Source organism: Trichechus manatus, unplaced genomic scaffold (assembly GCF_000243295.1).
Source record: "Trichechus manatus latirostris isolate Lorelei unplaced genomic scaffold, TriManLat1.0 scaffold00081, whole genome shotgun sequence".
In the NCBI taxonomy this organism is placed as follows: domain Eukaryota; kingdom Metazoa; phylum Chordata; class Mammalia; order Sirenia; family Trichechidae; genus Trichechus; species Trichechus manatus.
The window spans coordinates 3630565-3644539 of record NW_004444017.1 but is presented as its reverse complement, the minus strand read 5'-3'; the positions used below and the strand labels follow the sequence as shown (position 1 = coordinate 3644539).

General features: G+C 48.9%; 1 protein-coding gene across 1 annotated transcript in view; it reads left to right on the top strand.

Moving 5' to 3' along the window:
* The first annotated feature begins 311 nt into the window (after positions 1–311).
* NINJ2 (ninjurin 2) overlaps positions 312–13975 on the top strand; it is a 17743-nt gene continuing 4079 nt past the window's right edge. Inside the window, exon 1 of the mRNA XM_023735693.1 lies at positions 312–431. The gene's annotated coding sequence lies outside the window, so the exon portion shown is untranslated. The remainder of the gene's footprint in view (positions 432–13975) is intronic.

Here is a 13975-nt window from a genome sequence, read left to right as displayed (position 1 = left end):
CACACATCGCATCTCCATGAGTCAGAATCATCTTGATGGCAACTGTTTTTTTTTTTTTTTTTTTTGTGTGTGTGTGTGTGTGTGTTTATCCTTGTGTTAGAACTTTACTAGTCAGGTTGCCTTAAGAAAGTGACTTCACTTCTCCAAGGCCCACTTCACTCATCCTTAAAATGCAGCCTCACCTTGTGTCCTTTGGCAGCTGTGAAAATTTTGTAAGATAGCACATGTGCAAATGTTCTGTCCTATACAATCTAAATATTTGACACCCGTGGGGCAATTTCTGCTGCTAATTGATAACCAGAGTTGTTCCTGCCTATGGGGCTCAGTATGGGTTCAGCCTATCTGCATTCTCCCAGGCCTCTGAGCCTGTTTCCTGCACATGGTGGCAACTTCACCTGGATCCACACCTGAATGTTTACAGCCCCAGCCTGGTAAGCTGACTCTTGACTCCTCACTCTTCCTTTTGTTGGCCTGGCTCAGGACTCTATTCCAATTCCACTAAACCCTGACAAAGATTCTCCACAGGAAGAATTGAGCCCTCCCTTCCCCCCTCCCCCACAGTTTTTTAGTAGCAGGATTAGAAACTGTCCCCAGGCACCTACTATTTCCTTTTGGCCTTGTTTATCCCAGACTTGGTATGGGTCCCTCTCATCGCTGCCAATTCTATGGCTGTCCCTAAGTAAGGGTTAAAGTCTTAGAGCTGGGCGGGTGAGCATCTTCAATCCAGACCTCAGCTCCTCTCCCCACAACCAACCAGTTGCCATCAAGTTCACTCTGACTCATGGCAACCCCATGTGTGTCAGAGTAGAACTGTGTTCCATAGGGTTTTCAGTGGCTCATTTTTCAGTAGATTGTCAGGCCTTTCTTCTGAGGCACCTCTTGGTGGACTCAAACTTCCAATCTTTTTGATTAGTAGCTAAAGGACTTTAACCATTTGCAGCACCCAGGGACGTCTCCCCACCACAAGAGCCCCGGGAATGGTGTCCTCCAGTAGGCAACTGTGGTTCTCTCATGCAGGTGGGGTCTTAGAGGTCTGAAGATCACTGCAGGGGGCAGCCCCAAGCCTCGATCTCTATAGGCCAGTGCAGAGGGCACAGAGAGGCATCAGGCCGTTAGGAAAAGGGCACTTGATGGGAGCTATGGCAACTGCGTTCTGGTTTCGGCACTGCCTGGCTGGGTGACTAGGTCCGTTGCCCTCTCTGGTTCTCAGTTGCCCCATTTGTAAAATGAGAGGGCTGGATGCAGGGGCTGAAACTGATGCCCTGCTGGCAGATGGCAGCATATACAGTTGGAAATTGAATGCCTTTAGGTGGCGCTGGCACTTCCCAGTGAGAAGCAATTCCCACCACTTCCACCACTGGAGGCATCTGAGTTTATGTTCTTTGCTGCTCCCTAGACCTGGCCCAGGTCTGTGGCTTTTTTGGCACCATTATCTCAGTCACTGGCCCCAAAGGGAAGAGTTGAGTCCAAAACCAGATCAGGCTAGGTTATCTCACCTTCTGGAGGCCAACCTTAGCCCAGGATGCAAACGATGAAACAGTCACTGGGTTTTCCAAGGCCTGTGGTCCTCTTGGCAACAAGAATTCCTTAACCTTTGTCTCCTGCTCTTACTTGGTAGGCAGGGCTGGCTTCATGAGTGTGTGACCTGTGCAGTCACACAGGGCCTGCTCAGAGGGCCTGGTGATGAGAAGGGCCTTGCACTTGGTTTAATGCTCTGCTGTTGCTGTCTTAAAATTCTTAACAAATTTTAAACAAGGGGCCCTGCATGTACATTTTGTACTGGGCCCTGCAAATTATGTCCTCCTAGTGGGTTACACTGATATTTGTTCAGAAACCTTTTCTTCCATTAGGGTATTGGGGGAGCCCTGGTGGCACAGTGGTTAAGAGCTCGGCTGCAAACCAAAAGGTCGGCAGTTGGAATCCACCGGCTGCTCCTTGGAAACCCTATGGGGCAGTTCTACTGTGTCCTATAGGGTCTCTATGAGTCTGTGGTTGTTGTTTTAACATTTTTTTTTTTTACTGCGTATTTTCACAGAAGGAAAATTGGAAAATATTTTCCAATTTTCCTACTGTGAAAATACAGATAAAGCAAAAAGAAAAGAACATCTGATATCCTACGATCTAGAGATAATTCTGTTAATATTTTAGTCTATACCCTGTCAGAATTATCTATGCATGTAAATTTTTTTTTAAAATAGCATAATACCATCACACTGTTTTGTAACCTTATTACTCCCACTTTTAATAGGAAATACCATGAGGTCCCAGGTCACGCAGCTATTAAGGGACAATGCTGGGTCTTGACCCCAGGTATCCTAACTCCAAGGCCAGTGTCCATATCCCTAAACCAGGCTCCTGCTCAAACTCCAAGTGGGGCTAGAAGGATTACTGCTTCCATTTTATGGCTATGGAAATGGAGCTCCAACAATAAAGAAGGATTGGCTTTAATTGGGCTCAGGGGAAAAGACCCCGAAACTGTCTACACCAATTCTGGTATCCCACAGCTCCGTATGGGTGAGGCTGTGTCGGGCTGGGCTGGGCTGGGCCTGGCTGCTCAGGAGTTCCCACCTCTGCAAAACTGGACTTTGCCTTGCAGTAAACAGTCACAGGAATGACAGGGGTAAGCTGTCAGGCATGGGGCACAGAGGGAGCGGTGCCAGGTGGCAGGATCAGTCTGTATGGGACTGACCCCGGAGAGCAACTGGATATCTGTTTGGTGGCCTTGGAGGGCACACACTTTTTTGTATTTTTAGAAAGAGGGTGAGCACCCAGCAGTGACCCTGACAACTGCCTCGTAACCCTGGGGCACTGCGCTGTGCTGTATAAAAGCTGCTTCCAGCCTGGATCTGGGCCAGTGGCTAATGGCAAGCATTCATTCATTCATTCATTCCTGAGCACACACTACTAGCCAGGCACTGTGATAGGCACTAGAAGAAATACTTCCCCAAGACTCTGGCCTTCCAGAGAGGTGGCAAAAGAAGAAGAGCTAGCAGAGGCAGGCAGAATAACACAGCAGTTAAGAGTTTGGGCTCTGACCCAAAACAGACCTGCTTTCAAATCTTGACTCCTCTGTCTCCTACTGTGTGACTTCAGGCAAGTTAATCTCTCTGAGTCTCTCTCATAGCATTGCTATAAAAAGCAAATGAGGTAATGCATATAAAAGCACTTAGAAGAGTGTCTAGAATATAGTAAGTGCTGAATAAATGCAGTTATTAAAAGAGAAGCTGTACATTTGGAAGAATTCTGTAGCTTGGGCTGTTGAACATGTTCAGCATCCATGGTGAATCTAATTCTAGACAAGGCCTTAGGGTTTTGGCTAGAACTGGCCTGGGACTTACACAGCATTTTTGCTGAGAGTTCTGCTGAGTTTGACACTGGTTCTGAGCTTGCCCCAGCTCATCCCTTTCATTTGTATAGACTAGAATATACACTAGCCTCTCACAATGACTGGAGAGATGGGTAGGGAGAAGGGGTGGCACCCCTTCATTTTACAAATTAGGAAATTGAGAAGCAGTGAGTTGCATGACCTTCCTGAGGTCATGGAGGGAAGAAGTAGATTTCAGGCTCAATTCAGATCCCCTGACTCCAAGTGCAATGCCATCTATTCACGGTTCATTCAATGTTGGTTTTCCCCAGACACTGGCCCAGTACACAAGAACCGCTGCTCAGGGTGCCGGCTTGGCTCTGGGAGAATGTGTGTTTTCCCTCCTTCCTAGCCACATTCAAATCCTGGAGAAGGAGGAGAGGGCCGCAGTGTGAGAAGCTGGGCTGAGTCAGCTGGGCTGGGAGGAGGGGAAGGGGAGATTCCTAGGGCTGGGGCAATCTAGGTAGGCTGGTTCTGGGCTGAGGCCCCTTTGGATTGACTAAGGTTACTAGGGGGCAGCTGACTCAGGGCTGGGACACCAATCAGAAGGGGCCCCTTGAGGGCACTTTTCACTCTGGCTTTGATCCCTGGGTCTCAGTGCCCCAAGAACTTCTCTATCTTGATCTCACCTGTCCCTGGAGCTGCAGCTGGGCTTCTTCCAGTGAATGTGACAGCATCCCTTCCTCATCTGTAGCCTGCCTTATCTATGGCCAGGGTCCAGAATGCTGCTGACCACAGGGACAGTGGCATGCATACACACACACAACTGAGAATATGGTGATTCACTGAGGGGACTCAGAAATCAACCAGGCCCCAATAAGATAGTCATTTACTGGCATTCTCAGAAGGTTCAGTGTAAGAGGTTCATGGAGCCCATGATCCTGCCTGCTAAGACCCTTCTGAATGAATACCAAAACAAAAAACAAACAAACAAAAAAACCCAAAAATCCAAACTCATTGCCATCAAGTTGATTCTGACTCATAACAACACTAAATAGGACAGAGTAGAACTGCCCCATAGGATTTCCAAGGAGCAGCTGGTGGATTCCAATTGCCAATCTTTTGGTTAACAGTCGAGCTCTTAACCACTGTGCCACCAAGGCTCCCTAAATGAATACAGTGGGTGACAAATGCTTTGTCCACTCATCATTCATTCATTCAGCATGCCAGGCTATGTGCCAGGCTCTGGGGTACAGCAGTGAACAAGACAAAGTCCTTGTTCCCAGGAAGCTTATCTGGTGGAATGGAATGGGAAGATCTTTTTATCTCCCTATACACTTCATTCCCTGCTAACCCTTGTCATTTTAGGGAATTAGAGGCATGGAGATCTAGGGAAGGCAGAGATCACTGTTGTATCCTAGATGCCTAGCACATGACAGGGGCTGAAAACATGTTTTTGGAACTGAACTGAATAGGAATCTTGGCAGGCTCACTGCAGGGCTGGGCGGGGTGGGAAATTCACCACCTTCCCTTTTTCCCATCTCAGTGTCGATGTAATCAGCTCCTGAGGTCTTCTCACCTGGACTCGAGCCAGAGGTTGTAGGCACAACTCATTGCTGCTTATTCTAATTGCCTTAAATTCCATGGAAATAATTCTCACCTTTTGGAAACGTATAATCTAGTGGGGACATACAAAACTCATACACACTGTCCTGTGGAATGTTGAGATTTTGCTCTATAATTAATTGTTCGAAAAGTCATTTTCACTTACTTGTGTTTAGGCTTCCTATCTAGATTCCACCACAAAATCTAACGTAAATTTCTACAAAAAACAAGAGAGGCTCAGTAAATGTTCCTGAGCAGCAATATGAAAATGACCTAAGAATAAATGTATCAGACCCTTGTAAATAGACACATGATTAGCAACAGCTGGGCAGCACTGGGCTCTAGGGCGACAGGAGCTACTGGAGTATGCCGGCTGCTGGTGTGAAATACGTGTCTTGACTTAGCCACTATTTTGTGGAAAGATCTAGATATATTCCCATAAATACTTTAGATTAGTCCCCACCTTTGAGGGGTTTACACAGCTTATGCATCCAGTGATTAAGTGTAATGATTAAGGACACGGGCTCCAGAGCCTGTCTGGGTTCAAATCACAGCTCTAATACTTCAAAGCTGGGTGATCTTGGGCAAAATTACCGAATTGTTCTGAGCTTCGATTTTCTCATCTGTAAAACAGGGGTTGTTAAGGGAATTCAATGACAAAATCAACGTGAAAGTGTCTAGCACAGGACTTCATTCCCTGCTAACCCTTGTCATTTTAGGGGATTAGAGGCATGGAGATCTAGGGATGGTGGTAAGCACATTAAGCACTGACAACTACTGCAGTTAAATGTCACAGTACAGACCTGTGGGCCTCAAACTTGATTGTGCATCAGGACCACCTGGCGGACTTGTTAAAGCAGATTGCTGGGCTCCACCCACAGAGTTTCTGATTCAGTGCAGCTGGGATGGAACCTGAGCACTTGCATTGCTATCAAGTTCTCAGGTGATGTTGCTGCTGTGCTTCAAGAACCATACTTTGAGAACCGCTGGTATATAGAAGAAAGAATATAGGTGTAGGATTCTGACACTGGGGCCATCTCTTAATATCTGGTAACTCTGAGCAGTTAATCACTCTGGGTCTCCATTTCTTCACTTGTAAAATGGAACAATTAATCCCCACTTTATAGGAGTTAGAGGAGCCCTGGTTTTCGCAGTGGTTAAGCACGCGGCTGCTAACCAAAAGTTCGGTGGTTTGAACCCACCAATCCCTTCACAGGAGAAAGATGTGGTAATCTGCTTCCGTAAAGAATTACATCCTTGGAAACCCTATAGGGCAGCTCTACTCTGTCCACTAGGGTTAATATGAGTCGGAATTCAACTCGATGGCAATGGGTTTTGGGTTCTGTGGGGGTTGTGCCTGGCACACAGCATTATCATTATTTAATTATTATTGTTTAAAGTTTTCCTCAATCTGTTGGCCCTTGAAGGATGAGTAGGATTACAGTGAGCAGAGATGAGCTGGTTGGGAGTGAGGAATGCCACTGAGAAGCCCAAAGCCTATAGCAAAATGCCAGATGGGTCTCAAAACCTCTGAGCACCGTGCTCGTTCTGAAAGCACTCTTGTTTAGGGTAGGTGCTGGGAGGGGGCAGATAAATTTTTCAGAAACTTCTGTGTGGCAAATCCATGATTAACTTGGGACCCTGACTGAGATGAGAGTCTTCCCAGAAAGCCACTGACCAAGTGACCTCTTGCAGGGGGAAATTGCTTCCTAAGAAAAAGCAAGCAGGCCCCATAGGGTTCCTGCCGCAGCCACTATTCCTTCCCATCCCTCCCTGCACATTCTGCTTGCATGTATAATATCTAGCCCACCTTTGTTAGAGAGAAACCCTGTTGACTCCTCTACTCATGTGAATTAGTCAAAGCAGACGGATTGCCTCCAGGAGTTCTGGCCCACTGCAGGTTGAACTACTAACCCAGTGCCTTGTCGAGCTGTTTCCTGGGGCCCTCTAGTGGACTACAGAGGCACTGCAGACTAATTCCCCGGAGGAGGCCTCTCCCCGTGAGCTCTAAGAGCGTCACAGCTGTGAGCACCCATTTGCAGCCTGGGGCAAGGGCTGGAGCCTTGCAGCAAGACTGTGCCCAGGGCTCAAAGGAGATTTCTGGGCCAGTCGAGTATTATTACTGAAACAGCAGGCAAAAGACACTGCACCCTGAGGTGGATTAGAGACTGTTGATTTTTGAGGGCGAGATCCCATTGCTCTTGGCACAGGAAGGTGGCAGTCAGAGCGCCTGCACGTGGCCTGCCCCAGATGGAAAACCTCAGGGGTCTGGCCTTTTGCAGGTTTTGGCCTAAAGACCAGTGGCAGCTTCCAGCCTGAGTCATTCATTCCCTGAGGCTCCACTCAGGACGATGAAGCAAAGGCTGATGCCAGGGATAAAGGGCTCTCCCTAGGCCAGGGGTGTTTGCTTTAAAGGCAAAGACTCACTACCCAAAAACCTCCCCCTCCTCCCCACTAGAAGCCATTGGGCCTGAAATCCCACTTTAAAGATCCTCTTTCCCCCCTCGCCCCATTTATGAAACTGTAAGCACTCCGGAGAGAGGCAACATATTGTGTAAACATTTTCAAATAAAAGATTAAATTCCATCATCATTTACTGTGCACCTACTATGGACAAAGCATTGAGCTAGACACCGCGGAGACCCAGGATAAAGGAAGATGGAGTCCATGCGGTCAAGGACCCCTTTAGAGGAAGCAGAATGAGCCATCTAGACAGGTCTAAACAAAGCCCAAGGCCAGCACAGACCAGGGAGCAGGCAGTTTTGCACTGAACCCAGATGAAGCACACTGGAGGATGGGGTCTGGGAGGGAGCAGAGGTGTTCCCCAGGGAATTATGTGAAGGAAAGGCCTTTAGTCCTGGAGCAGGCTGGGAAGGGTGGCGTGTGTGCAGGGAATAGTGAGTTATCTGGTATAGCCCAGTGCATCTGAGCATCACTGTGCCTGGCGCATGCAGAGAGGTCATAAGGGTTAGCTCTGTCCCGTCCCTGGGTGGGAGGAGGAACTAGATACCAGGCTAGAGAGGTGGGGGGGGGGGCAGATGAGAGAGGGTCTGCACTGCCTTATAAGGGAGGGCAGAGACTGTGGAGACCCAATACAGGCTGGCTATTCCAAGCAATTCCCTCCCTGAGAGATGGGTCTGGGGTAGCTTGAAGGGGAGAGACACTGAAGGAAAGGAAAGAGGTTGTTGAATGGGCAGAGAGGCATTTCAAAGGCTGTGGGGGTTACTGAGGAAACAATAGGTGCCTACTTGGAATTTTGGGCTGGGACCGCCCCTGAGTCAGAGCATATTATTTAAAATGCCTCCAGGCCCACAGGTGGGAGTATAATCCTGAGTGGGAGAGATTTCTCCTATTTGTCTCCTATTTGTTTAGTACTTTATAGCTTTCAAAGCTCATTTAACCACATAATTTCACAAATCTTTTTAACAGTACTTTGTGCTAAGCAGGACAGATATTACTCCTGTTACACAGATGGAGAAGCTAAGGCCTTGGTCAGATGAAGTTATAACTTCTCCTTTACTTTAACCTATCATTCCACTGACTTTGTTGTGTGTATGTTTGTTTTTTTCAAGTTTATTTTTAAAAATAGTTCAAGCATTCACGTGGTTCCAAATTCAAGAGGTACAGTGAAAAGTCTCTTTCAACCATATCCTCCCAGCTACTAGGTCCTCCTACCAATTTGAACCCAGGCCTTTTGAATCTAGGTCTGGCGCCTTTTCTGCCACAGCAGTGCAGGAGCTCAGGGATACAGCCCTGTGGTAGATTCTGGAAGCCTAAGGCAAGTTTCACTCTCAGGAAGCAGTGTTATACCCACTTTGGCAAGAGTACATGTATGTCCTTATGGCGTTATTTCATTGTCTTCTTTAGTCTTAGGCCACATATGTTTGTCCTTAGACCCTAAACTCCATAGAGGCAGGGAGTTATGTCTTCAACTTTTGGGAAGCAGTAGAGTAGGGGTTAAAATGATAGGCTCTTGCACAAAGAGAGGAGCCCTGGTGGCGCAGTTGTTAAGTGCTTGGCTCCTAACTGAAAAGGTTGCTAACAGAAAGGTCAGTGGTTCGAACACATCAGCCACTCCATGGGAGAAAGATGTGGCAAATAGAGAACTGGGATGTAAACTGTGCTGTGTGACCTTGGGCAAGTTACTTAGGCTCTCTGGGCCCCTTTCTCAATGGGGCCTATGCCTTCCTCACAGGGTTGTTGTGAGGACTAGATGACTCATGTCACATGTTTGAGGCTGTGCCAGCCATAAGGCATGTGCTCCATCAGTGGGAACTGCTATGATGCTCACTGAATTGAGAGCCTACTACGTGTGTGTGCACAGTGGGGCAGACCCAGGCCCCTTTCAAAGTTAGTTCAGACAAGAGATTAAGCATCTCAGACATCTAATTAAAAGCTATTTGGCATAGGAGGACACCTAAATCCATTCATTTGAACGATTCACTCTTCCTAGGGTGGAGTTTGCCCTTTCCTCTTCATAGGAAATCAGTTTTCTCAGGCCAGGCTCACCACCATCTCCTCCTCGAGCTAAAGGTTGGCTTTCCTGGGCAGTTGGTCATTTTAAGACCAACAGAAGAGCCACAGGCCACTGCTCCTCTGGGCCTCATTTTGCTTGTAGCTCTGCGTTTGAGCTGATACACAAGGAGGCTGCCATATGGCTTTTCTCAAGGAATGACTCATCTGAGGGTCACCAATGCCCTCGAGCTGCCTAGGGCAAAGTGACTCACTGGACCTGCCCCTGGGCCTGGCCCATAGCTGCCCGACCTCTGCCTCTCTCAGGCAAACGACCTCAGACAGCCCCTGAAACTCCCCATTCTGCTCCTAGATCACTCTGTGCTAAAGGACCCAAGAAATCACTTGTTCCAACCCCTCATCTTACAGGTAAGAAAAGGAGCCCAGTGAGGGAAACAGGCTTGCTCACACATCTAGCATGTAGCAGAGCCAGGATTTGAACCTGTATCCAGGACACCTTTAGAATACTGTCCTTGCTGCACAAATTCCCACCTCTCAGCCTCTTTTTCAGGCCTGCTCCTTACCCACAGGGCACGTGGTGCCTGCAGGTCCTAAACATATGCAGTAATGGATTCTATGGCTTTTTGGTAGGACAGTTACCCCCTTGGGTTTACCCCAACCTCTATGACCCTCTGGGAGAACATCCCCGTAATCTTGTTTCTAGGAAAGGGCAGTGTGATCTGTTGGGGCTTGTGGTCCCCACTGACCATACTGGCAACAAACAATGTAAAGGTTGTTTGTTTTTCTGTTAAAAAAGATATTCCTTTCCTATCCAGCTTAGGTTTTATAAAGAAACAAAAATATAGGCCAACAAGGATTTAGGGATAAATAAGTGTCTGGCAGAACAATGGAGCAATCCATGACTTCAAGGGATGGAATACACACAAGCCCTGGGAGCTGGGACTTGGCAGAAGAGCCTGGGTCACTGGGAAGTCTGAGCGGTAACAGGAGGGAACAGTGAGGAAGAGGGAGGAAGATGACTGTGCCAGGGCAGGCCAAGAGTGGGGCAGACTGGGAAACAGCTGGAGTGGATCTGTGGCGCCCCTACCTTCCTTGCCTGATTTAGCACACCCCACCGCTATCGCCAAGCCCATGTGTTGTTGCCCAGCGGCCCCCCTGGTGCTCCAGGACTGAACTCTGAATCTACTCCCACCCCACCCTACAAACCCCTGCTCCAACTCCATATCAACCAGAATTCCCTGTCTGTTCCAGTGACATTGACTGGCAGAATCTTGATGGATTGCCTTTCCCAGGGGTGTACACATTTGAAACAGGGACTTCTGGAGTCCAAGATGTTGAGTCTCTGGTTCAACCTTCTGCTATCCTTGAGTAAAAGTGGACGATTGAGTGGGGTAGGACAGAATAGGTAGATACTGCCAGTCGGAGTTATTGAGAGATTTTCAGACTGAAAAAACAATGAGAACGGCTTGATGATCTGTCTGCTTTAGGGGAGGAACAGTCTCATTCAGTCTCTCCGTAGCCCCGACTCTTCCAGAGATGGAATTTTCTCCTGTTTTATAGATGTGGAAACTGAGGTCCAAAGTCCCAAGCCCAGAGGCAGAGCTGACCCAGAAACCAGGAGTCCTGGCACGCCAGCCCTCTGAGAGGGACAAGATGAAAAGGGCCAGGAGCAAGTCGGTAGAGGGATTGGGCCTGCGGGGTTTGAGGTAGGGGGAGGCCCCTAACTCACCCTGGTGGAAGCTCTGGCAGAAAAATCCCTGCAGGCTGCAGCAGACGACCATGCAGCCTCCAGAGCTCCCGGTCAGCCCTGGAAGGGGGCTGGGCCCCGGAATGGGGGAGGGGCGGGCGTGAGCCAGCGATTCTGAGTCCGTGTGAAACGTGAATGACTCATGCTGGGTGGCTCTGCTCGCCGGTTCAGCACAGATTCCGGGCCTTTGTTCCCGGCCCGCCTGGGTAGGGTCTTAAAGGCCCAGCTCCTCTGAGGCAGGAGCAAGGGCTACCCTGTTGCCACCTCTTCCCTCTTCTTTTATCCTGACCCCTGGTCACTTTGCTCCGGATCTCTGGGCTGTGGATAAAAAGGGTGGCAACCGCAGGATTTAGAGGTTTATCCAATTCACTCCTTCAGGTCATTCTGCCTCTGGGCAGGGCTGCACCTAAACTGGCCCAGAGGGATTAAGAAAACCCTTTTCTCCTTTTCTTCGGGAGGGGATCGATTTCAAAGTAAGTTCTCCCAGGGTCTCACAACCATATCCCTTCTAACCACCACACACCGACGCCCCAGGTTTTGCCGGAGTCCCCTCCCCCACTTTCGCCTCCCTCCATTATCCCCACCCCAACCCCACCCTGACCGGCATTTCAGTATTGGTTTATTTTTGAAATCTCATTTGACACCCAAGTTTCATGGGTTTTAGGTTGGCCTGGTCTCCCGATCCTGGATCTCTGAGGAGTGCAGAGTAGCCTATTCTGTCAGTGGATTCCTCAGGGGAGAAAGACCAGCCTGGGTTAGTGCAGCGGAGGTGGCCAGGCCTCGGGAAGTAACTTCTTTGGACCCCGCACGCCACCATGTGGCCACTCTGGAGAACTGGTGCCTTCAGGAGATTAGAGGGGGCGCCCTGCAGAGATGCCCGCCACCACCATGTATAAAAAACCCGTTGCCCATTGAGGGAGTTCCAACTCAGAGTGACCCTAAATACCAAAAAAAAAAAAGAAAACCCAAACTCGTTGCCTTCCAGTGGTTTCCGACTACAAAGAGACCCTATAGTACAGGGTTGAACTACCCCGTAGGGTTTCCAAGGAGCAGCTGGTGGATTCAAACTGCAGACATTTTGGTTAGCAACCATAGCTCATCGTAGTTCTTAACCACTGTTCCACCAGGGTTCCATATAAGGGGACCCTGAAAAAGTATCCTGTTATAGTCTTGAATTGGCGCAAATTAAAATAAAACAGGCAGTACATTTAGAGGGTGAATTCCACACCCTCAGTGAAACAGTGGCTCTGTTAGATTGATTTAACAACAGAAGCCTGCCAGCCTGCTCAAACTGACACGTAGCAATATTATCGTTGACGCTTGGGAAGATCTCTGTGTGTTCCCCAAGTATTCACTCCATCCCCCGACACTATTTAGTCAGTGCTCAAAACACACGGTTAGAGATTTGGGCTTAAGGTTTTGTCCACTGTTAAAATGCAAATTTTCAGGGAAGGGGGTCTCCCTTGAAATTTTCCCAGTAGATGGTTCATCAGACCTTGAACTGAGAGTTGGGTTTGGAAGGAGAGAGTGTAAAGCTTATAGCCTTGTAGCTACTGGGCAAACTGGAGGGTGGAGAGAGGCTCAGCAGGCACTGCCAAGGGGGAGGAGTCAGGGACAGAGAAGCCCCAGCTCACTGTTGTGCCTGGAATGGTCCTCCTGGCAGTTCTTTTGAATTGTGGGGAAGGCTAGGGGCTGAGCCATCCACTCTCTCACCTAATGAGTGGCCTTTGTGACCTAGGACAAACCTTTACCAAATGGGCTTGGACCACAGATTGTGGCCTTGGGGTGGGCAGTGACCATGTGGCCTTTGTGTTGGTCTTGGGATCCCTGACCCTAATTAACCAGGACACTGACAAGCCTAGCCTCATTCAGACCACACTTCCAAAGCATTGGGCTCTGAACGCTGAGTGCACCCTCCCCCATCTGCACAGATCCTCACCCCACTCTGTCCACATCTCATCCAACCTCATAGGTTCCTTTTGTGCCTACAGCCCAGTTTCTTTGAGGGATACAGCTGTATTTTTCTGGGCTCTGGGCCCCAGTCTGATTTTGGTGGGTGCGAAAAATATCCTGAGGCCAGGGTCTGGCATGAGCAGCCAGCAGCCTGGTGGGCAAGTGCTCACCAGGTACCTGGAGGCAGGGCAGCGACTATGCTTTAGCTGGCCTTGGGGGCACTCCCAGCCCCCAGCACTGGCCTCTGCTGCTCACTTCCCCAGGAGAAGTATACAAATTGCTACACTGGCCAAGGTGCATGCTCCTGATTGCTTCTGTGAGTCACAGCCTGCCCAGAAGTTGAGTGCGATGAAATCTAAATAATGAACAACCCAGGCACAGGGAACTGCCCTGCATAGAAGGCTGACAGCCTGGAGGAGAGTGTGTCCCAGGAAGATGTGTCCCTGGGGCAAAGTGAAAGAGCCCCTTCTTTGCACTGTATCCTCCGGGAATGGTCCATGGAGATGGAGGGGGCCCAACAGACCCACATTGCCTGGGCTGATTCTGTCCCCCAGACCAGGTGCTCTTTGCCAGCCCAGCCCCTGTGTTGACTGTGGACAGAGCTGTGGGTATCCTCCTGGCAAAGAGAACAAGGGACCAGGTGAGGAGACCCCTATCAGGGGAGTTAGTTAGAAAAGTTAGTCAAATTTGAGGTGACCTTTGCAGGCAAACTTTAGGAGGACAGAGGGACAGAGGCCCTCTTCTGTTACCTCAGGAGAGGTTTGGTTCTATCTGCAGCCGGGCATATGGATTATAGGGGGCGTCTCCAAAGAGGGGTACTCAAGACCATCCTTTGGGATGTGCTAATATTAAACTATTTATTTTTATGCAACCATTTAAAATTATCTATTTAT